A 24,007-nucleotide genomic window follows, 5' to 3' on the forward strand; every position below is an offset into this window, starting at 1 on the left:
ATGAGAGACATAGATTCTCTGTGGAATGGCTGGCATTGCCACAGACCTGGCAGTTCCTCCTCTGGAAAGGAACAAACTCTCGTGGAGTGGAACAAACTCTCGTGGTTGGGCTGGTGTAAAGGCTGCAACTTGACTGTGTGAGCTGAGAGGTGAGTACTGGCACTGGGCTGGTGGATGTTGGCGTTTGAGAAGGATGTGGGGAGAGTGCAGTGGCTGAAGCTGGAATGAATTGGGCTGCTGTGAGTGAAAGCTGCAGAGTGAAGTTTGAGTACTGTACACTTGTACTGAGTGTCACTGTAGGGGAGGCCTGTGAAGCAAATCCTGAGGCAGAAAATAGCTATGAGATGGGACTGACCTACACTAGCTGTGATGTCTCCATTTCCTGTGGCATGGCTGTCTGGGTGTGGTTGAACACATGTCTGTTCGGCTTGAGAAAAAATCTGAGAGCATGTTCTGAGTTCGCGCTAGAAGACTTCAATATGTTCTTGAACTTCACTGGTTGTCCACTCCTCACCTGCCTTGAAGCTGTTGGAGAGGATGGGGTCTGGACAATATTTAATGAACATCATCAACATCCTGGATCCTCGACACTACGCCCCTGTAGTAGAGTAGGTTAACTTACCGAAGTGCTGTTTCAGGATGTCAAAGATCAGTTCAGGAGTCTGGATGTGGTCAAGGGAAAGGCTGTGGCATAGTCACTGCATGAAAAGTGGGATTTTCGTCAGTATGCGGCACTGTAAATTGACGTGGAAAACTGCCGTGAATTGTCAGAAATTGACGCAGGCCTTGCTTGGCAGTTGTCCCCCCAATGACCCCCCTCCCCCTAATTCTAGGGGAGGCTTTAACATGTAAATGAAAATGCTGTGAGCTATACACATGCAAATCAGGGTAGCAGGGGGAGTTTTACTCCAGGTGACATTTTTTTAAAAGGTATTAACTTCATTAGAAAATCTCAAATAGATCAGGCTCAGTATAGCCTAATTATAGACTCTTAAATTTTAGCTTGAATTGATTTATTTAATGAAAGTATTATAGATTAATTACTGTGTATGTCATTAGCAATTGCCAATGTTATGTAAAAAGATACACAAACAATTTGTTTCAACAATTAGTTTTAATCAGGCTTTGCCATAAAAGGTTTACTGAATGCAGCATTTAAAATGTTCATTATTGGTTGTGTAATAATATTTGTTAAATGCCTGTAAGAATAGGAAAGAGAGTTGCAGAAATGTTCTGTGGTTTTGTTATCCTTGGACCTTTCATGACTTTGTTACTTTCGGGACCTTTCTGATTCCTGGACCAATCACCTTCGAGGTCAAAGGACAGGGGTGGAGGAACTGAGGTGAAGTGGGTGGAGATGCGTGAGAGTGACGAGCGGAGGAAGACGACAGATGCAGGTTGTCTACTGTAAAGTGGAAACACAAACTTTTTAGTTAATATCTACGCCAGTTTGAGTGAAAGTGTTCGACCAGGACTCTTATAAAAACGTTATTGGTGATAGAGTTCTGTCCATTTGAGTGGACTACTCGGCACAAGACGACAGAGAGGAGTTTCAGTTAGCTTCTGACCTAGCGGCTAGCAGTGCTTTTGCATGGACTTTGCTAACAAGCTAGCGACAAGCTAACCTGACGAGTAAAGCCTATGTGGAGCTGTGATAGCGCCGGATAGCGCTGCGTGAGTTTCTCTTCGGCCCGGACAGCGCTAAGAACCGGAGCAAGGTTAAGCTATAAAGAATATGCTTTCATTCTGCTGTATAAGGAAACATTAATAGACACCAATCTTAACCATTCATTTTGTTTTCACAGACTACCCTCGTCTCATAACGAGGCCGTGACCTCCTATTTGCTCGGAGCTATGTCCGCAAGTCAAGATTTACATGACGCTGATAGTGACGCCATTGTGTGTAAGTAACTTTTACTGTTTTGTTCCTGTTCCTTCCTTGTTTAATTTTACTGTGACTTACGTTTTTTTGTTAATACCACTCTCCTTTAATTGTTTTCCAGCTGCCTGTAAGACAGTAAGACCGAGCTCTGTGCCTCACTGCAGTCGAGATTAGAGGCAATTCCCAAGTACAGGGCAATGTGAACGCACCACAGACGTCTGCAAAATGGACCAGATTCGGACAGAATGCTGCCAGTTACCTACAGCTCCGAGGCGGCAGACTGCACTGTTTCACTTCCACTCCACTCCATTTGCACTGTTTACTGTAGCTACTGTTAATTTGTAATGTATGTCTTGTATTTTGTATGCTACTGGACACTTGTAAAGTATCTATCTATCTATCTAGACACGTCACGGTGCTGTAGGATAGGCCTTCTCCTGAGCTTCCCGTTTGTTGTGTGGGCAGAATTGTACATAGTTGTGTGTTTGTGTTTCTGCTAATAAAGCTCTGTCTTTGAAATTTTCCTTTCCTCAAAAAATTCTTTCATGTCCTTGATGGCAATAATAGTGTAGTCTATAGCATATCATATGAATGAATATATATATATATATATATATATATATATATATATATATATATATATATATATATATGGGTGGGGTTTACATTTATAATGACCCAGGGTGACCAATAGTGACAGATCTGCCAACCAATCACGAGTGATTTTTCGTGTTTAAAAGTAGTGGTTTCATCCAATACTGAGTGAGGAAATTTAAGCCAGGCCACACATCCTCTGGCCAGGCGTGGTTTTGCTGCTATTCATATGCTAATTAGAGCGTTCGCACCTCCGCGAGCTCCACATACGTCATGGTTCGTTTCCGACAATTTTTGGCACAGACGAACGCCACGTTCACGGCCTGTAAATTGTCGTTAACTGCCGGAAATTAGGAAGATTTCCGGGCGTTTACGGGGCCGAAAATCCCACTTTCCATGCAGTGAGTGTGACCTTCACTACATCCCTAGCTTTACCCATTACCTTAGCTAATATCTCTTGTGACCGCTGGTGTGTTTATATGTTTCTTTTCACAAAATACATTTCCACGATGTCCACCCACTCACGGACATAACATTTATCACTGCTCTCACCCCTGAAAACCAGCGGCTCCTTAAAGCTGGAGTGTCTAACTTATTTCTGGCGTCATTTGGTAAAAAATCAATAACAACCTTTCAGCATATTGTAATTCATAGTGTTATGACAGAACACTGCACTTCTGTGTCTCCTCTTGGCTCTGTATTCAGGCTTTAAGAAATCAGTGCCGTGACAGCAGTGTTCAGCCAATCACAGTTCATTTTACAGAGCAAGCTGTTTTGGGCGTTCCTATTGGTTGCTCGACCAAAGTCGATGCGCGTTCACCTTCCATCAGTGGTGAAGATGCAACGGCGGACGTCCAGGCAGGAAAAGCTGCTATCCCAGCATTGCCTACTAAAGCGTTCACGGCTAAGCAAGCCAAAAAAAGGAAGACCGATGTGGAAAAACGACAATCTAACGGGAGAGTGACAGTAGAAAGAACAAAGCCTGTGTAAACATTGGACAATCATATCTGAGGTGGAGAGAGTTACGCGATAGCATCGGGCTGAAGCTGGATTCTGAGCTTGCTAATCTTCTCGTGGACAGGTGAGCCTCCACTTTAAGTTTTACGTAGCTGATAATCTAAATGTGTGGTAGTAATTGGCTGTGTAGTTGAAATGACCGTGAATCTAATAAAGCAGGCGGTTTGTGGTCACAATTGACGAGTAATGTTGTGAGGTGATTAGCTTTATGCTAACCGTAGCCAAAGGCTCACGACAGCTACAAGCAAGTCAGAGCCAAAGTCAACGTCAAATGTATTGTCAGTACCGTTATATATACTCGACATACAGAGGACGTGTGCCGTGTAAATATGGATATGACAGTTATTATTTATTGTCAGGTTGTGGTGAAAAGAAAGAGGTGTCTGAATAAAGTGGTTGTCTCCGATAGTCCGTGCATGTGGGGGTAATTGTTTACTTTAGCGTTATACGTTGTTTTATTATTCTTAGCATTCACACCTCTTTCCCGTGATATATAAGTGTTGCTGTTGTCATTAGATTATGCTGTATAAGTAGATTCGCCACTAAAATATGTGACTTTTGTGGCAATGTTCGATGTTGTACACGGTTTGGCCTTATGCTAAACATATCAAGTACCTCACGGCTTTGGCAAGCAGGGGCTAATCACAGTAACGTTATACGTAGCATTGTTTTATTCTTCATAAGCCCTATTCGCACAGGACTAGTATTACCTGGGGACCTCATGTGATTTAGAAATTACCCCACCACGTTTGTGTTTCGTGCGGCGCATTCCCACGGGATAAGCGAAGTCTGTGTTTTTACTCGAATTTACTGACATTATTCCCCGGATATGATGTCAAGGCTCTGCGCAACCTATGCGTAACAATCGCACCGGAGCCCTCGTTGGAGCAGCACAACAGTTAGATATGGATATGTTTATTATAACAATAACAACTGGTGAGCCTGTTGAAAGATAGAAGAATGTTCCTTACCGCATGCTGCCTTGCATGTAATCCATCTAATCATCTTTCTAGATTTCGAATAGGGCTTTAGCATATATACCTCTTTACAGGGAAAATACGTGTTGCTCTTGTTTTTTTGGATATGCTGTGTGAATAGATTCACCATGACATCTGGCTATTTATGACTGTGTTGTGTATGCTTTATCCTTTTGAGACATTTAGTGAAAGCTCAAAGCTACAGCTGACTGCAGGCCATTTTTAACTATTATGGCATCGAATGTATGTGTCTTGCAGTTATGAAAGTAACAGAGCACCATCAACACCACACAAGGGAAGATACACAGGCAGACTTCCAGAACCTGCAGCATCCAGTATTTTGGCAGACTCTCTCTGACCGTTAAGTCAAATTATTTATAGTGTGTTATTATGTGAAATCTGAATTACCCCATGTAGATGTTTCCATTGTTGTCAACAGAATAAGAACAGAATAAGAAAGTGGCTCTACCTCTGGAGAGTGATGCCCTTTTTTCTTTAAATGTTTACTTCATTTTCAGAGATGATGACTTCTCCGTTGCTGGTGTGGGAGAGTTGGAGACCAGCCCTGATGACCCATCTCTACAGCAACTTGATAAGGTATATTTTCCATTCTAGTGATAAAGATGGTAGATTATGGAATGTTATATTGGCGTCAACATTTGTGATGTGCAGTCTTGTGATTTTTTTCATGTTGTTTCATTGTCCTTAGTATGACCTCACTGGATTTAAATACTGACACTAAATCAAATAATATCAAATCAAATTTTATTTGTATAGCCCAAATTCACAAATCACAGTTTGCCTCAGAGGGCTTTACAATCTGTACAGAGACGACACCCTCTGTCCTTCGACCCTCGATTCGAGTGAGGAAAAACTTGCCCCCAAAAAAAAGCCATTTTAACAGGGAAAAAAATGCGGAAGAAACCTCAGGGAGAGCCACAGAGGAGGGATCCCTCTCCCAGGACGGACAGACGTGCAATAGATGTCGCATGTACAGAGCAGATCAACGAGATCACAATGTATTCAATTATAAGCGATGGTTGACAGGAGTGAAAGTACATAAAGATGTATTACAGCAATAATAATGAAATGCACATGGAAATGTGATTACTAGTGATAACAGTAGTAGTGATTAATGGTAAGGATAGTATGTAGTAATGCATTACAATAATAGTAGTGGAACGTATGTAACAGATGTGACTAATATTAGCGACAGTAGTGGTGGGTGTCAGGCAGGGTCATGGCAGTAGGCGCATCCACGATCCGGCAGGGTCATAGCAGTAGGCGCATCCACGATCAGGCAGGGCCATAGCAGTAGGCGCATCCACGATCAGGCAGGGCCATAGCAGTGGGCGCATCCACGATCCACGACCCGGGCGCGGCCAGGATCCATGGGAGCCTGTAGGACTAGAAAGCACAAGGACTCCGGGGAAGAAGTAAGTCAGTGACATGCAGAGATGGGGCATGTATACAGGCATAATGTATACAGATGGAGAGAGGGGAGGAGAGAGAAGCTCAGTGTGTCATTGTCCCCCGGACTAGGCCTATACCAGCTCTAACTATAAGCTCTATCGAAAAGGAAGGTCTTAAGTCTACTCTTAAAGGTAGAGAGGGTGTCCGCCTCCCGGACCAAACATCTATTGATGTAGAGGAGTTCAACGACATTAAGAATTCCACGTAAGTTTATCACTTTATGATTTTCCTTATAGTGTTTTGGTCATATGGCATATTTTTATATTGGCCAAAGATACTATTACAGATTAGTTTCATCTTGTCTGTAGCATTGACTGGGCAGATGACACCTGGTGCCCGCTGAGGAGACAGAATCAGTGTCATCTTTGCAGGAGGAGGAGACTAGGGAAGTCAACAGTGATGACGACAGTGATAGTGATTATGTGCCCCCTTTTGTGTTAGGTAAGTGACTATAGTGTTTTTGTCTCAGAAGGTATTTTAGAGCGACATTCATAATAATTATAGTAATTTACATTGCTTTGTCTTGTAATTGAAATTTTATTTTTGGTCAACAGAACTGGTGGTGCTCTAAAAAGCCGAATTTGCTTGGATGAACTTCCACCTATCAGTGTCGAGGACACTGTGCATGACTCCTCGGATGTGGGTTACACTCACATAGGTGCATATGATGTGTCAGGAAGCCCTCAGGCCCAAAGTGATACTGAGGTGATTGGCCAGCCAGCTTCTATTGCCTACCATCATAACTTGAAGATGCTGGCAGAGTACCTTTTGCTGCCTATCAACATGTGTACAGCAAAAGACCCTGTTACCTCTGATGAGTGCCAGGCCCCTGGACCATTTCAAGTGAGGGTGAAATCCAGGGCCACAGTTGCCATCATTCAGTGGGTGGGTAACTATTTAGCTGTTTTGACATTGTTTTTGTCTTTTTATAAAATTTCATTTTGTGAACAGCTTACCTATTACCAGCAATTGAAGCATAGTTATTTTTATTCTTTCCTAGATTTCCCCCTCTGGTCACACTGTGTGGCAATGGAGTTCACAGTCCTGTCTCAAATATGGGATGCAGATAGGGGACTTTATGTTGGCCACAAATGTCCTCCTCTCTGGAAACAATTATGCAAAGGTTGCATTGTTGTTCAAATTTATGAACATGGGGATGGTTGGAAGGTCCACATTTTTTAATATACAAGATAGTTACTGCGTAGACACTATCAAGCAGTTCTGGGAAGATAATACGGTCTGTCTCTATCAATCTGTCTAATATGTGTCTCTGTCTTTTCTGTCATTGAAAAGGAGATGGTCGGATGGACAGCCCTGGTTTCTCTGCGCAGTACTGCACGTACAGTGTAAAGGAGAATGACTCCAAGGAGATAATCTCCATTAAAAGTGTTGACAAAAGGGAAATGGCACGGGACAGTGTGATCATGGAGAAGGAAGCCTTCATCCGAACTTTCACAGAACTTCGCCAGGAAGTTGAATATCTCAGTGAAATCTGCACTGATGCTCATAGTCAGATTGCTGCACTGTTCAGTAAATATATAATCTTTGAGTTGTTGATACGTAGTAATATGTAAAAAATATGTTCATGTAGTATTACTGTGTTGCAGGGGAGGAGCAAGCGTCTTTACTTACTAATCTTCAATTTCTTGTTCTTACAGCCAAGGGCATTTATAAGTCATGGGGAGTTCGCCATACCCTTGACATGTGACATGGATCCAAAAACCTTGGAAAGAAGATCCACAAGGTAATGTAATTGAATGTTTTCTCATTACAACTCATTGTCACTATTAAATATACTATTACTGTATGGATAAATTGTTAGTTGGATTGACTTTGAATTCATTATGTGTTCAGGCAGGCCAGTAGAAGGGGTGCTCCATTTTACTCATTTGGAGCAAGGACATATGCAACCATTTTTGGTTTTGTTGCAAAATGGCAGCAACCTATGATGAGTTCTTTGTAAGTACTACATAGTGTGTAACGCATATACATAGAACATATCTTTTTCATCTTTAATATTTGTTACATTGCTTATGCATTTATGTTTTCTTTGGACACGTGGGCAGGTATGCTCCACCACGTCACAGGAGTACATGAGTGGGGGCTGGGTGCCTGTCATCATGGCCCCTTGTCAGAGAACAGAGACAAGGACTGGGTTCAGAAGGGATCAGCGGCACGCGACGCACTCAATGAGGTAGTGCTGGATGAACGCTGGCTGAGGGAAGTGGAGAAGTACCTGGGATTTAGGTAAACTGTCATGGATTTTACATGGTGAATGTTTATGTGTGTTAGAATAATTTAAGTCTGTGCTTGACATATTTTATATATCGCTAAATTACGTGTGCAAGCCATCAATTTCCTTCCATCTGAGTGGAAGTGTGTTGGCCCTGGTTTAAACTGAACATGAAAAGAAATCCATAAAAATCTTGACAGGAGGATAAGAATAATTATTGGGGAGGATCATGCACAGATTATGTCCCTCCATGACATATTTGTAAAATGCAGTCACGCTGTCCAGGATCACATTATTCTGATTATGTTATTTTGATTATAGTTTTCAAGTACTGTGTATTGTGAAGAAAAATCCCTCATGAAAGGGCTTATTTGTTTAACCATTTCTAGGTCTACAGCTGAGCTTGAGTCATTCCACAACCATATACTCAGGTATGCCAGCAAGAGATTCAGCTTCACTCCACCTGTCTATTCTGCTCCCACCCTCTTCCACAGCTCACATTAGAATAAACCTCCCTCTCAGGGAAACCCAAAAATAGCCTATATATAAAATTACACACTATACAATTAATCAAGATTAAGTATATTCACTTGACCCTCTAAAGCCTCCAGGCCAATAAAAAGTCAAACATAAACAAATGTCCCACACGGCTGAAATTGACCAACTTTGAGTGAGGGCGAGTACAATGAGCTCCCCACAGCGATCGAGACAGTGTCCATGCTTGATGAATCCCAAAGGGTCACGGCACCAATGAAACCATGTGCAAGTTAAGTCTGCATTGTGTTCAGTTGTGGCATGGAAGGAAGACACAGGAGGCAGTACTGGGTCTCTGGTTGTCATTTACTCAGCAGCTCCGGCCATGTTAGAAAAGGCTTTTTTACCATAACACTCAAATTACAAAATGTCACAATAAAATAATCAATTTGGCTCAATAGAATTCAATTACAAAAACCCAACAAAAGTTCATATTAAGCAAGAAAATATTAAACTAAATAGTTGGTCAACATAAATAAATCCGATGTTTTATTACCTTTTTGTATGAAAATAAAACCATTTCAACATGTAAAACACCATTCACACAATTTACTATCTCCATACCTGTTGTGATGAAACAGAAATACATAGCATCAGTTAAAAATTAGCGAATTCAAATCTCTGCATGGCTCACACAGGACGGATCGGACATTACACAGAGCAGACCACCGCAGTTTCATCACATTCAAATCACAAATAATAGCTTTTATGAACATTTATCAGCCGAGCGTGGCTCAAAAGTAACTTATCTCCAGCCATGTTGGAAAAGGCTTTGATTGGTGCACTTGCATCAATGTACCTACATCATCACACTGAATGTGACCCCACACACACCTACACATGTAACTCTAAAACACTCATGTAGGCATGAGATTAAAAAATCCAAAAAATGAAACCTATCATGAGGAGAGGGGTGTTTTGGTGAAATTCTTATGATGTATCTACAGTATATTAAACCACTACACACGTGTGATTCATCTTCTCATCAGCTGCCACTACATAAGCCTGGTCTTCTCTTCACTCCAGTGCCAGATTGTTCCATCTCAAACAGCGACTCCAGCGTTATCTCAAGTATCATATCTCGTCTTTTTGATCTAGTCTTTGACTTTACTATGTCTTTGTTTGACGCTATTTTCTGCTTGGCACACATGCAGGTATGTCCAGCCTCTCTCTGCTCAGTAATCTGCTCCACTGCCTTCACCTGCTCACCTGTGTGTCCTGCACCTTCCTGGAAACCCAGTGAGACCATTCAACCATGGCTCTCGTCTCTACCAGCTCACCTTCCTGCCCTCAACTTTGTCATTCTACTCATTGTGAAAATAAACCTTTTTATTATTTTTTTGCCTCATGTCTCGCTTCTGGGTCTGCCCGGCTAAGCGACTGCTCGCACTGAGACGGGGGTAATTCAGTTAGGATTTTGGCTGCAGATAGTCGGTGGGATGATATGTTGTTACAGGGGTTGTTCATTCAGGGTCTATCAGACTGCATTAAAGATGAGCTAGCTGCTAGGGATGAGACTACGTCATTGGACAGCCTCATAGCATTAGCCATTCATCTTGACAACAGGTTGCAGGAGAGATGTAGAGAGAAGGCTAGTAGAGGTGCTCCACCATTTATTCCACTCCAGCCCAAAAACCCCTCCCTCTCTCCTCCTGTTGATCCTCCTACCAGAGTGGCATCTCTTCCCCCCTGAGGAGCCCATGCAGCTTGGCCGAATGAGATTAACCCCTTTAGACAGACAAAGAAGAACAATTCTGCATTTACTGTTGTGATTCTGGTCATGCCCTCTCCCAGTATCCCCAATTGCCAAAAGGGCAGGCTCATCATGGTTTAGGGGGAGTCATAGATTTCACTTCTCCCCTCAGTGAGTGATGTATCAAGTAAAGACTGTGCCATCTCCTTACCACCTCACAAACCATACGACTGTGCCATTGACTTACTCCCCAGTGCTCCCTGAAGTAGTGCAGCACTTTCCACCCATGTATCGACTACTGAGGGCTCAATGACATTACCATGAAAAACAAGTACCCACTACCGCTCATTGACCCTGTTAGAATGCCTGAGCGGCCAAGGGAGGCAATAAGGAGATTTTTCCACAACTGACGATCCAAAGACACTTTTATTTTTCTCAATACTCACAATTCACAATTCCAACACCTACACCAACCCCCAACACTTTCAGACTAACTCCTTATATACATTGTTTCTCCGGTGTTTGAGCTGGAGTATACCATTCGTACAGGTAAAATCAGAAACATACACATATTTAATAACCACACTATTTACACAACCCATTACCAGAAAATATATCATCTTAATAACTATTAACACACCCAAAAATAAACCTCATAAATACCCATATCTATCTTGCATTAATTAAATACATATTTACACACTATGAAACTCCCCTCCACCTATATTCCCACTTGTTCCACTCCCTCCCGGAACTATAAGGTGCGCGTGTTCCTGGGGAACTCTTTTGCCCGCACACCTTGGGAGACAGGAAGATCCGCGGAGGTAAGCTCATGCAAACATCAATTCTTACGTTTTACGTTCTTCTTTCAGTTCGCTTTCCATTCAATTATCAACCAAGGTAAATTGACTTAACTGTCTCATTCACAGGTGAACACCGGAACGCATCCGCCCCGTGTCCCTCCCCGTGCAACGATCATCTCCGTCATTGTGATGTATCACCCCAATCAATTCCTTTAAACCATCACCTGGTGCGTTTGTGTTTTATCCAATGCGTGAATGCTTATGAGTCTTTTACGTGACAATCATCGTAAACGTCACTCTGTGCGTAGTGACGGCGGCTCGTCGTCACAGACCCCCTTCAGCTCGAGAGAGCTCATAGAAATGGAAAGTTCAGAGGCGACAGGGAAAAGCCGAGAGCAGTGGTGATCAAGCTGCTGCGCTGTAAGGATAAACAGCTAGTCCTGGCCAGAGCTAGGGCCAACCTGAAGAACCGCCTCATTGTGAGGCCAAGAAGAGAAGGATAAGTGCCAGGGTCATAACTGTCTGATATGCACATGCATCATACATCTTCACACTGACAATGTCCTTAAATTTACAAGGTAAAGGACTGTGCATTGCACATCTGAATATTTGCAGTCTTATAGGGCTTTTCCATAGTCACGGCACGGCACTACACGGCGCGGCGCGTTTTTTTTTGCTTTTCCACTAGGGTTGGGGTTAGGGTTAGGGTACTTTTTTTGTAATGCCTCGGCTGTGGTTCCAAGCGGGCCGAAGCTCCACTAAAACGTGACGTCAGCCGACTGCCTTACACTGATTGGCCAACGAGTGTCGTCACTGGAAGCGTCATAAGTGCCACGTCCGACCAGACTGTAAACACAACTCAACCCCGGCATTTTTAAAACCGGCTGCTCTGCGACAACACGTAACCCGTCATACTCGAGAAAAATGGAATCGCACAGAAAGTCAACGCCATGGTCGGTCGACGAGGTCCACACGTTCCTCTCTTTAGTGGCCGAAGAAAAAATTCAAAGGGAGCTCGACGGCACAGCACGAAATGAAAAAGTGTTCAAGGAGATCGCCCAGCTTTTGGCCGCACACGGGTACCACCGTACGCTCCAGCAATGTAGGGACAAGCTAAAAAAGCTCAAAAGCAATTACCGGGCCATAAAGGACCACAACGGCCGAAGTGGGGCCAACCGAAAGGCCTGGAGGTGGTATGGCGAAATGGACGCCATTTATGGTCGCAGGCCGTCAAACAATGGACGGGAGGGTGGTCTGGACTCGGCCACGTCGTTGTCACAGACAATGATCGAGGATGGTAAGTGTTTTGTGACTTTTGTCTGTAGTAATCGTGAAAATAACTGGTTACGTATCCCGTTGGTGCAAAGCTCACTGAAATGTATTTACTCGTGTAAAAGTTTGGTTGTTGTCTGTTGTACACAGTGAGCTAGCTACTTTTAGCTATCGATAGCAAGCTAAGCTAAAACTTCCGTCCTCTGCTAGTGTGCTGTATCTTGCTCGTTCACGTGTTGCCATTCTGTTTTGTGCTTGTACTTAAGTCATCGTGTGTATATTTTTTTGTTTTAGAATCCCTTCCCACAAGTGAGGAGATTTCCGACGACCCCCCACGTTCCCCTTCCCCTACCCCAGCACCACCAGCAGCAGCTTCGACGCCAGTTGAAGCTTCGACGTCAGCAGATTCTGGTCCTTCGACGTCGAGCAACACACAGCGTGTGGTCACAGGTAAGAGACAGGGCAGACATAATACATAATATACGCTGGTCTGAAATGTAATAATACACTCTTACGAGACCGTTTGGTTTCATTTGTACAACCGACAGTGTCTTTTGATGTCTACATCATGTGCCTTTTTAGCCCTAAGTAAATGTATGTCCCCAGAAATATTTTTACAAGCCTGCTTTGGTTAATTGCCTACTATTAATACTTTTCTTTATTGTTGTACAGGGAAGAGAAAAAGGGGGCTCTTCCAGCAGGATCAGGCAGCTGTGCTGAGGGAGATGCAGGCTGAGGATGTATCGCAGCAGGAGCAGAACCGGGCTCAGCGAGATAACCACATTCAGTTGCTCCTTGCTGATGCCCGAGATGCCAGACAGTTGGAAGCAACAATGAGGAGGGAGGAGAGTGCACAGAGGGCTGCATTCAACCAGTCATTCCTTGGTCTCCTGGGCCAGCTCGTCCAAGCAATGAGTGATCGGCGTACATAAAACATTCCCCTCACCTGGACCTGGTCTCAAGAGAAATACGTACTTTGGACTTTGTAAATAGTTGGTTTTGCACTTTACTTTTGTTTTTAATAAATGTGTGATTGTATCAAGACTTTCTGTTTCATTCATTTGTCTGTACACGTGCAGAAAAGGGGTTAAAAAGCAAAAGTTAAGATTTCCTACCATATACTTTTACTTCTATTTACATTACATACATTATATTTGTTAGTAAATCCTTATAACCTTGGTAAATTTATGAACAAAAGTGGAGACATATTTGCAAAATACAAAAAAGTTTTATTTTTGGTCAAAACACACAGTAAATGTATAGTGCACATCTCCCATTCTGTACATCAGTACACACATAAGGGCAAAATAAATGTTTAGGCACTTGACAAAAAGTGACGCATCAGATCCTCCCTAACATCTCTGCCCTCCCCTCCTCCTCTGCACCCTGTGCCACTGCTACCACAGGCTCAACTGCTGTTGCTGCAGGTGTGTCCCATTCTGTCACATAGGTCTCTCCATGATTTTCGCACAGATTGTGCAGAGCACAGCAAGTCAGCACCATTGACTTCACAAGTTCAGTGTCCGAGTCGTTCCTTTTCAGAAGGCAACGCCATCTTCCTTTGAGCCTGCCGAAAGCATTTTCAACAACCACTCGTGCTCTGCTGAATTTTCTATTAAATACTTGCTGTTCATCTGTCAGTCGCCCGGTGTCCTGAAAAGGTTTTAGGAGCCAGTTCTGCAGGGGGTAAGCGGAGTCCCCTAGGAGGTAATAGCCAGCAGTCACCCCACCAATGTTTCTTGTGTGAGCTGGGAAGTGGTTTCCCCGGCTGGCTGACTCCCACAGTGTAGAGAGTCTCAGGACCCTGGCATCATGTAGGCTCCCTGGCAATCCAGCAAACAAGTTCCAGAACAGCCCCTTTCCATCAACCACACCTTGGAGAATGATGGAGTGCCACCCTTTACGGTTAAAATAGTCACAATGCTATTCCTGTGGTGCTATAATAGGGATGTGTGATCCATCGATGGCACCAACACAGTGTGGGAGCCCCCATCTGTTCTCGTTGTAGGCAGCTATCTCTCTGAATTTCTCCTCATTAGGAAAACGGATCTGCTCTGGGACCAACACCGTCTGTGCTGCAGCACAAAACTCCTGCACACACCGGCACACTGTTGTTATGCTGACTCCAAAAAGGTGTCCAATGCTTCTATACTCAGAGCCAGTAGCAAGCTTCCAGAGTGCGATAGCCACTCTCTTCTTCAGGGGCACACATTCACGGAAGCTGGTGTCTTGCCGCTCCATAATCGGGCGCAGTTTGTTGCACAGGAAATCCAACGTTTCTTCGGACATTCGGAAATTCTGCACCCACTGCGCGTTGGTGAAGCCAGGGACAACTATATCCCACCACTCGGAGGCTCGGTTAAATGCCCAGACCGACGGCTTGCGGCGGCGACGCAAGTCGAGAACCATCTGAAACACACACACATACAGCATACACATTTTAATGCTTTATAGTGATAGCCAGCAGCCATTATTGTGCACGACGACTGCTACCAAGCTAGCGATAGCAACATTAACTTACCCCCAAACGTCGTCTTTTTGCAGCTCGTATTCTCTCGTCCTCGGCTTCATACTCCTGTATGGCTTTCAAAACCTTTCTGTACTTTTCAATTGTATTTTGTCTCGCCGCCTGGATTCTTCTCTGGCTCTCTTCTTTAGCTCTGTGTGTGACAACAAGCCACAGAGCGAGCAGCAAATACACGATCGCCTCGGTGTCCTCCATTGTTTGTGATGGTGTTATTGTTTTCTTCCCGGTTTTGTGCGTGCGTCGCGTGTAAATGACGTCACGGCAGTTTCGCAGCCGTGGTATGACGACCCCACCCACGTCGAGGAGATACTATGGAGGTACTAGTTGTAATGGAAAAGCACCCGAACTCGGCCGTGCCGTGCTGTGCCGTGTAGTGCCGTGCCGTGACTGTGTAATGGAAAAACACCATTAGAAACAAAATTGATGATCTTTCTGAAATTGCTTCAGGACAACAACATACATATTCTGGCAATTTCTGAAACACATTTAGACGCATCTGTCATGAACTCTGAGATAGATATCCCGGGTTATAGTATATTCAGACTTGATAGAGACTGTAGAAGAGGTGGAGTTGCTTTCTATATACAAAATCACATACCTCAAAACAAGAGATGACCTCATACACGCATCTTTAGAATCCATATGGCTACAAGTGCACTTACCTAATGTTAAACCATTGCTTGTCGGTTGCTGCTATAGGTCTCCAAGTTCTAATGTTCAATATGTTGATAATATTTGTGACATGCTTTAAAGAGTAGTGGATTAGGATAAAGAGACATACTTTCTAGGTGATCTGAATATTGATTGGCAATCTAAGACCTGCACTCTAAAAAACAGGCTACTTGTCATGGTGAATGTATGTAATCTGACTCAGATTGTCAATCTGCCGACGAGAGTTTCCTTTAATATCACTGGGACTATATCATCTACATGCATAGAACATATATATACCAACGCCAGAGAATTTTGCGCCAAGGCCTATTCTATCCCAGTAGGGCTAAGCGACCATAATATCGTGGCCACTGTGAGGAAAACTAAAGTGCCAAAAGCTGGACCCAAAATTCTATTTCAGAGATTATATAAATCTTTTAATGAGGAGGCTTCCATTAAAGATTTACAAGAGTTGAGCTGGGATAGGATATGTGCCATACAGGAGACTGACGCTGCCCTTGAACTCTTCACAGACATGGTACTGAAAGTAATTAATGTGCATGCTCCGCTCAGAAAGTTAATTGTAAGAGGAAACTCTGCTCCTTGGATTGATGACGAATTGAGAGGCACAATGACTGAGAGAGATAACACTAAACTGGCAGCTACAAGATCCAATGATCCTATGGATTGGATAAAGTATAAGAAATTAAGTATAAAATAAGTAAGTATAAAAACTATGGGCCACTTGTAATACCATACTAGGCAGGTGTAAAACTAATTCCTCCTCATTTGTAGAGGCTGATGGTGCCCATCTGATAAAAAATGCACATTTACATTGAAACCTGTATTAGTTGAAGAGGTAAAAGAGCTTCTGATGTCAGTAAAAAATAACACACAATTTGGTCTTGATAACATTGATGGATGATTGATAAAAATAATGGCTGAACATATCTCAATACCTGTCTGTCACATCTTTAACTGCAGCCTCAGGAACGGAATCTTTCCTCGGGCATGGCAAGCAGCCAAAGTAATCCCAATCATAAAGAACAACAAGAATGCCTTTAATGGGCCCAATTGTAGACCAATCAGCATCCTTCCTGTGCTCAGTAAGATACTGGAGAGAATTGTATTTGATCAAATATTGACATATTTTACCTCTAATAGATTAGACTCAATTTATAAACATGCCTATAAAACTGGCCACTCGACAGCAACAGCACTTTCACAAATGACTGAGGAATGGCTCAGTCATATGGATAATAGAAAAATTATTGGTGCTGTATTGATTGATTTCAGTGCGGCATTTGATGTCATCGATCATAAGCTTCTACTAGCAAAACTCTGTGCTTATGGGTTTAATGTCAATGCCATGGGCTGGGTAAAGAGCTACCTACATTCTAGAATGCAATGTGTATATTTTAATGACTAATATAAATAATGAATAATAATTTTTTTTTTTAATTTATTTTATTTGCACTAAACAACAAATATAATTAACATCTCAAATAAGCAGATTGTGCAGGTGAGATCAGAAAACCCGGTGGGGTTTATAAAATGAATCTCACCTTCTTAAAAATAATAATCCACGTCAACTCATAAATAATAATGATAGAAATAATAACCATAATAACAACAACAATAGTAATAATAATAATAACAAAAATAATGATAAAACAATAACAATGATAATGAATCCACAAAATAACCAGTAGCCCTAAAGTAATTTAGAGCATAAAATCAATATACAAAAAAGATAAATAAAAAAATAAAAAATGTGTGTATGTATATGAGAACATGTGAACTTAAGCATAAGTACAGTAAATCAAGTCAGGTTCATCAAGAATGTCCTAAGCCTATATTTGAATTGATTTATAGAGGTAGACTGGGATGAAATATGAATATATCTGTTCCATAGTTCTGCCCCTCTGTATCTTAAAGAAAATCGACAGAGTTCAGTACGGAACTTGGGGAAGTGTAACCAATTAGCCTGTCTTGTATTGAGTTTGTGTATGTCACTGTTTAACTTAAAAAATGCTTTACAGGGCAAAGAAAACTGTTGAAGCTGAAATATATTTTTGAAAATAAATACACAAATTAGATATTTGTTTAAGTTAAAAACTGATAAGATATTCAGTTGTCTGAACAAGGGGGCTGAGTGAGCAGACCAGTCACTGTAAGTAGCAATTCTGCAGAATCGTTTTTGTAATATATAAAGTTTATGGAGATAGGTAGGGTATATAGCTCCCCAGATTATGTTACAGTATGTTAGATATGGATAGATTAAACTATAATATAGAGTTAGGAGACATTTTTGATGAACCAAACTTCGAAATTTACAAATGATTCCAATAGATTTCGATATTTTATTACAGACAAAGTGAATATGACTCTTCCAACTTAAATGTTCATCAATAAAAACTCCAAGGAAGTTTGTTGAAGAAACCTGAGTAATTGGATTATTTCCTATGGACAGACAAGTGTTAGAAATACAGTATTTCTTATTTTTTGAAGTAAATATAATAAAATTTGATTTTTTAACATTGAGAGATAATTTATTTAATTTAAACCATTTGGAAATATTATCTAGATCATTATTAGCTTTGTCCATAAGTACAGATAAATCAGTATGTGAGAGAAACAAATTAGTATCGTCAGCAAAAATCAAAGGAAACATAAAAGATAACGCTGCTGCCAAGTCATTAATATAAATAAGAAATAATAGTGGTCCTAAAATAGATCCCTGTGGGACACCGCAGGTTAAATTAACTCGCTCTGATACAAAGCCATTAATGGAAACAAACTGTTGTCGATTATAAACATAATTATAAAACCATATAAGAGCTGTTCCAGAAAAACCATAATGAGACAACTTTTGGAGTAGAATGTCATAATTAACAGTATCAAAGGCTTTGGATAAGTCAAGAAAAATCCCCAAACTGTATTCATTATTGTCAATTGCAGTATGAATTCTATCAACCAGTTCAAGCATAGCCATATCAGTAGAATACTTTTTCCTAAACCCGTATTGATGTTCATAAAGAATATTGCACTCCTGGAGATGTTCCATCATTCTGTTATAAACCAATTTCTCTAAAATCTTCGAGAAACATGGAAGGACAGAAATTGGGCGATAATTAGTAAAAGGACAATGGTCTCCAGATTTGTACACAGGGACTACTTTAGCAATCTTGAGGTGGTTAGGAATTATTCCTGTTTCAAGGGATTTAGCAAAGATATAAGTCAATGGCTCGATAATGGTGGAACTAGTTTTAATAATTAGGCTGGACCTGATCTCATCATGACCCGCAGCTGAATCTTTCAAACCGATAATTATGTCCATAATTTCTTTCTCAGTAGGAGGTTTAAAGTTCAGAATAGAAGGATAGCAACCTTTCAAGAACTCTGATGGAGACCCGGCAATATGATTAATCCTCTGAGATAGAACTGTGCCAATATTTCCAAAATAATTATTAAAAGCACATGCAATATCAGAGGGGTCAGAGTATTTTCTATTTTCATCAACAAACTGAGAAGGAAGAGTAGCTGAGACCTTTTTCCTGTTTAGGAGCTGATTGATGACCCTCCATGTACATTTGGTGTTATTTGAGGCCTCATTAAATTTGTCAGAAAAGTATTTTTTCTTTGCATTTCTAATAAGATGATTGTATTTGTTTCGATAGGTTTTATAATTAGCAGTATTCAGTGGAGAAGGATTACTAATACATTTTTTATACAACCTATTCTTAGCTAGCAGAGATTTCCGAAGACTAGGGGTAAACCAGGGTTTACTGGAAGTACTATTCTTTTTTGTTTGATTACTAACCAAGGGAAAACAACAACAACACATACAGCATTGAAAGACATAAAGAAAGATTGATATGCTTGTTCTGCATCATCATGAGTATATACATCATCCCAGGGAATGACATCAATCATCTCCTCAAATCGGTCAAAATTTCTTTTGTTGAACACTCTAAAGCTTGAGACTTTCTCTCTTTCCTGATGGCTAACTGAAGTCACCGACGCAAGATGAAATACAGGAAAATGATCAGATATATCAGAATAGAAGACACCTGCCTTCCATAGACTGTTAAAATGGTTGGTAAATATGTTATCAATAAGGGATGCAGATGAAGGCGTCAATCTAGTGGGTTTTGTGATTAATGGATATAAAGAATTAGCATACATAATGTTCAGAAAATCAGCAGTGGGTAAATGGGACTTATGGTTAAATAGGTTAATATTGAAATCACCCACTAGAAAACATGCTTTACCTTCTCGGTTAATTTTATTCAAAACACAAGCAAGATTAGAATTAAAAAGTTCAATGTTTGTGTCAGGAGGCTTATAAATGCAACCTAAGATAACACATTTTCCATCAAAAATATCACAAGAGGGTATTTCAAGAAACAATGATTCAACATTGCACTCAGATTTGAAAGTAAGATCATCTCTATTTTTGGATTGAAAATTATTATGTAGGTATATTGATACACCTCCTCCAGATCTTGCCGTTCGGCAATGATGCTGAGCATTATAATTTGGAATGTCAAAAAGTAATGTTAATTCATCAGTCGGCCAAGTTTCAGAGAATGCTAGAACTGAAAATTCCTGGTTTAATGAAGACAAGAAATGAATAAGAGAATCATAATTTTTAGAGAGACTACGAATGTTTAAGTGAAAAATTGACGATGTCTAAGACTGAGACTTTGGCGCATCAAGCAGTAGACTATTAAATTGATCAATACTAAAATAGTCACATGATAGCGTCTCAGAAATTGAGGAGTTAAAGAAATTCAAATCAGGATCAAGACACTCTGTGAATTTAACACTACTATATGGGCTAACATCAAATGGGTTAAACAACATATGATTTGGAGTAGATAGAGTCCCATCCTGAGATTTCATGATCTTCACCAAGTCATCATCATTTATGTTATAATAGGGAAATACGGTAACACACTTGGTACAGATCCAAGAGCTCCATTCATTCATTTCATATGCATTGACAGGAGCACATTTCATATGATAGCACTTTTTACAACAAGTACAACAAACAGTTAAATTAATAAATAACTTTTCCTCCCTTAGACATCTTGAGTGTGGAATTCCACAGGGAAATTGCCCCGGTCCTTTATTATTTTCTATTTTTACTAATGATTTGCCATTGGTTTTGAATAAGGCAACTATGACCATGTATGCTGACGATTCATCTGTGCATGCTGCTGCGGACAGTTATTGTGAACTTAATAGTCTCCTTCAGAAGGAACTTGACTGTCTCTGAATGGGTCGAAAGCAATGGACTTGCTCTTAATATAACAAAAACTAAATGTATTGCCTTCAGCTCTAACTCCATGCTTAGGAGGGATCATCACCTCTCCTTATACATCAAGAACACAGCTCTTGAGCAAGTCCATAAAGTCAAACTCTTAGGACTGACTATTGATGAGAATCTATCTTGGACTACACATATTAATGATATAGTTCTCAAAATGGGTAGAGCCGTTTCAGTAATTAAAAGATGTTCCTTGTACTTGAATAATCACACTATGAAACTTGTAACTCAGGCACTGGTACTTACTCACCTTGACTATTGCTCAATTGTATGGTCTTGTGCCTCAAAAAAAGACATACACAAGCTTCAACTTGTGCAAAACAGAGCCGTACGTCTGGTCTTAGGTTGCCCTTTTAGAGCCAATGTCAAAGGTATGCACACCAAGCTCCAGTGGCTGACTGTGGATAATAGGCTGTCTTGTAATCTTCTTTCTTTTTTTCACAAAGTTTGTACCTTAAATAAGCCCACATGTTTCTTTTCTAGAATCTGTCATATTCATGATGTTTATAACCATCACACGAGACAGGTTGCAAAGGACTTATTTGTTGTGCCTCCTGCAAAATCGTGCTCAATGCAAAGAACAGTCTTATATAGAGCCATATCTTCATGGAACAAGTTACCTGATAATGTTAGAAGCATTGATTCTGTAACTGTTTTTAAAAAATGTCTTAAAAGGCAATGCTTTGACAGGCAGATGGCATAGATGATTTTAAGTCTGCTTTGATTTCCGGTTTGTCCAGGGTTACTTTAATGTTCAATATGTTTTGTTATAACTGATTTTGTCATTGTTGTTATTGTTATTGTTGTTATTGGCACCTGCCTACCAGCCACCCGGCCAGCCAAGCTCGTCCACCACGTCCCCCTCCATGAACCCTCTAAACTCGAATAAATTCCTTTGCACCTTGACTACTGCCTCCGACTCTCTGCATCTGGGTCCAGACAGAAAGACCCGACATAACAGAACCAGCTTTCACAATATTGAGGATCAGGAAATGGCTATCTTTAAAGTTACCAATTAGACCAGTGCTTTGATATCTCCAAATGTCTGTCATGGATACAAACATGCGTGTTGCATGTTTTTTGCTTTGATGGCATGGGATTTTCTTTTCAATTTTCACTATACACTGCCCAAATGTTTCTGATTGTTGATGAGGAGCAGCTTGGTGAGCAGGCGACTGGGACAGGAGGAAACTCTTCAGTTGCAGCAATTGGACAGGTGATGAATAACAGTACCTGCGATACTCCACGTTTACAAGCACACTTGCATTCTGTCTGGATACAGGTATGCAAATATCTCAATGCTGACCTTTTCAAGAATGTGGTCAAGAAAGAAAGAAAGAAAGAAGGAGACTGTGTTTGTTAAAAGAAATACCCATTGCTCATAAATCAAATGATATGAGTGAATATTATTTTTTTAGCCATTAAAACATCTTAGAGGGTATATTGTTTTTGTTTTTTTGGAATAAGATTAAAAAACAGGATGCAGTGTAGGATTCTTTATTACTATGATGAACTAACAAATTGTTTTTGCCAAAGCCATAGCCATAAAAATCATGAACCACAGGTATAAAACCTCTTGGGGGAAAAAAGGAGACTGCCGGCACATTTATGATTGCAAAATTTTTTATGGTGCTCAATTTGTAATGGACCTTTTTCAAAGCAACATTTTGTGTGACAACACACTGACCAACAAAATTACTAACAGGTATTATACATGCTTGTTTATACATGCTTGTTTACTACCAACATGATGTACTGGATCACCTAAAAGAACAGTGCCACCATTAAAGGTCCCATACTGTAGACAGTGAGATTTCCATGGCATTTTTGATTGTAAAGCAGGTCTAGGTGCTATAGAAACTGTGTGAAAGTACTAAAATGCTCAGTCCACAGAGAAATGCACAGCCTGTATTCAGAAACTGTGCCTTTAACCAAGCTGTCAGGACATTCACCACCTTCAGCCATGCCCCAGCACTCCACTGGTTACAAAAACAAATCTGACGCAGAAACACAGCGGGTGGTGTCTGCTCCGGCCTATAAGAACTGACCAATCAGAGCAGGATGGGCTTTTCTTGAGGGGGTTCTTAAAGAGACAGGCACTAAAACAGAGCATTCAGATAGAGGGTGAATAGAGGTGCTGCAGAAATGGACAGTATACAAAAATTCATGTGTTTTTAAATAGTAAAGCATGTCAATATTTTTCTAGTAGACACCCAAATTAAAAATATGAACCTGAAAAATGCATCTTATGGGGCCTTTAATGTTACATCCATCACTTACACCTGTGCTTTTTCTTCAATGGGAAAGACTAAAGTATTTCAAAGCGTATTCTGAAATTTTAGTACACACAGTACTAATGCAATGCTAAACATGTTATGTCATCCCTGCTTTTCAGTTCTGCAGACACACATGCACACAAAGATCATGTACTGGTTGGTTTTGTCTGTCTATATCTGCCATGGCTGTCATTAAGCAAATAAGAAACAGATGCACTGCAACTCATGGTTCAGCAGAGAGGTGTGTAGATAGTCAGCTGTAAAAGTTTTGGCATGACAACTTTTTGTATATTATTTGTTTCTGTTTCTGAGAAAAAGTCGAAAATTGTTCCAAAACTCACTAATTTGCCAAATGATTTTGGAAGTTAAGACCATGCAGTGATTGCCAAATGTGTTGGATCCTGTCCTATCAAGCCACTCAGGTCCTGTTCAGACGTGTTATCTTGTGTCCAGATGTATCCAGACTGTGCCTGGATCCAGCTGAGTTTAACTGCAGTTCACATCTGGCATTCAAATGTGTTTAAAATGGGTCTCAAGTGAAATATCAATTTGATTGAATGATTCAAATTGCGTAATGTCAGTTCTGGAATTTCCATACAGTTAACTTGTGTGACCAGCTGGCTCGATGTCAGTAATGCAAAAGGAACAAAATGCATAAGGAACTGCTGAACAACCAAACCCAAAGGATAATCGCAATGTTTATAAAATGTATGTATGTCAATAGCTGTGAGTGCATGATA

General features: G+C 40.9%; 2 long non-coding RNA genes across 4 annotated transcripts; both read left to right on the top strand.

Moving 5' to 3' along the window:
* The first annotated feature begins 3,278 nt into the window (after positions 1–3,278).
* Positions 3,279–5,425, top strand: LOC311273757. Its single transcript, XR_014624702.1, has 3 exons — positions 3,279–3,557; positions 4,729–4,830; positions 4,989–5,425. It is a non-coding gene; the product is annotated as an uncharacterized lncRNA (long non-coding RNA).
* A 417-nt stretch (positions 5,426–5,842) lies between these two features.
* On the top strand, positions 5,843–10,100 carry LOC311273755. Of its 3 annotated transcripts, none has more exons than XR_014624699.1 (10): positions 5,843–6,384; positions 6,498–6,828; positions 6,944–7,110; positions 7,237–7,473; positions 7,602–7,687; positions 7,798–7,902; positions 8,010–8,190; positions 8,566–8,607; positions 9,700–9,781; positions 9,865–10,100. It is a non-coding gene; the product is annotated as an uncharacterized lncRNA (long non-coding RNA). The 3 variants fall into 3 exon arrangements; XR_014624701.1 differs by lacking the exon at positions 9,700–9,781 and having other exon boundaries at positions 5,843–6,147; positions 6,252–6,384; XR_014624700.1 differs by lacking the exon at positions 9,700–9,781.
* The last annotated feature ends 13,907 nt before the right edge of the window (positions 10,101–24,007 follow it).

Source organism: Pagrus pagrus (genome assembly GCF_965226575.1).
Source record: "Pagrus pagrus genome assembly, chromosome: 18".
Classification (NCBI taxonomy): domain Eukaryota; kingdom Metazoa; phylum Chordata; class Actinopteri; order Spariformes; family Sparidae; genus Pagrus; species Pagrus pagrus.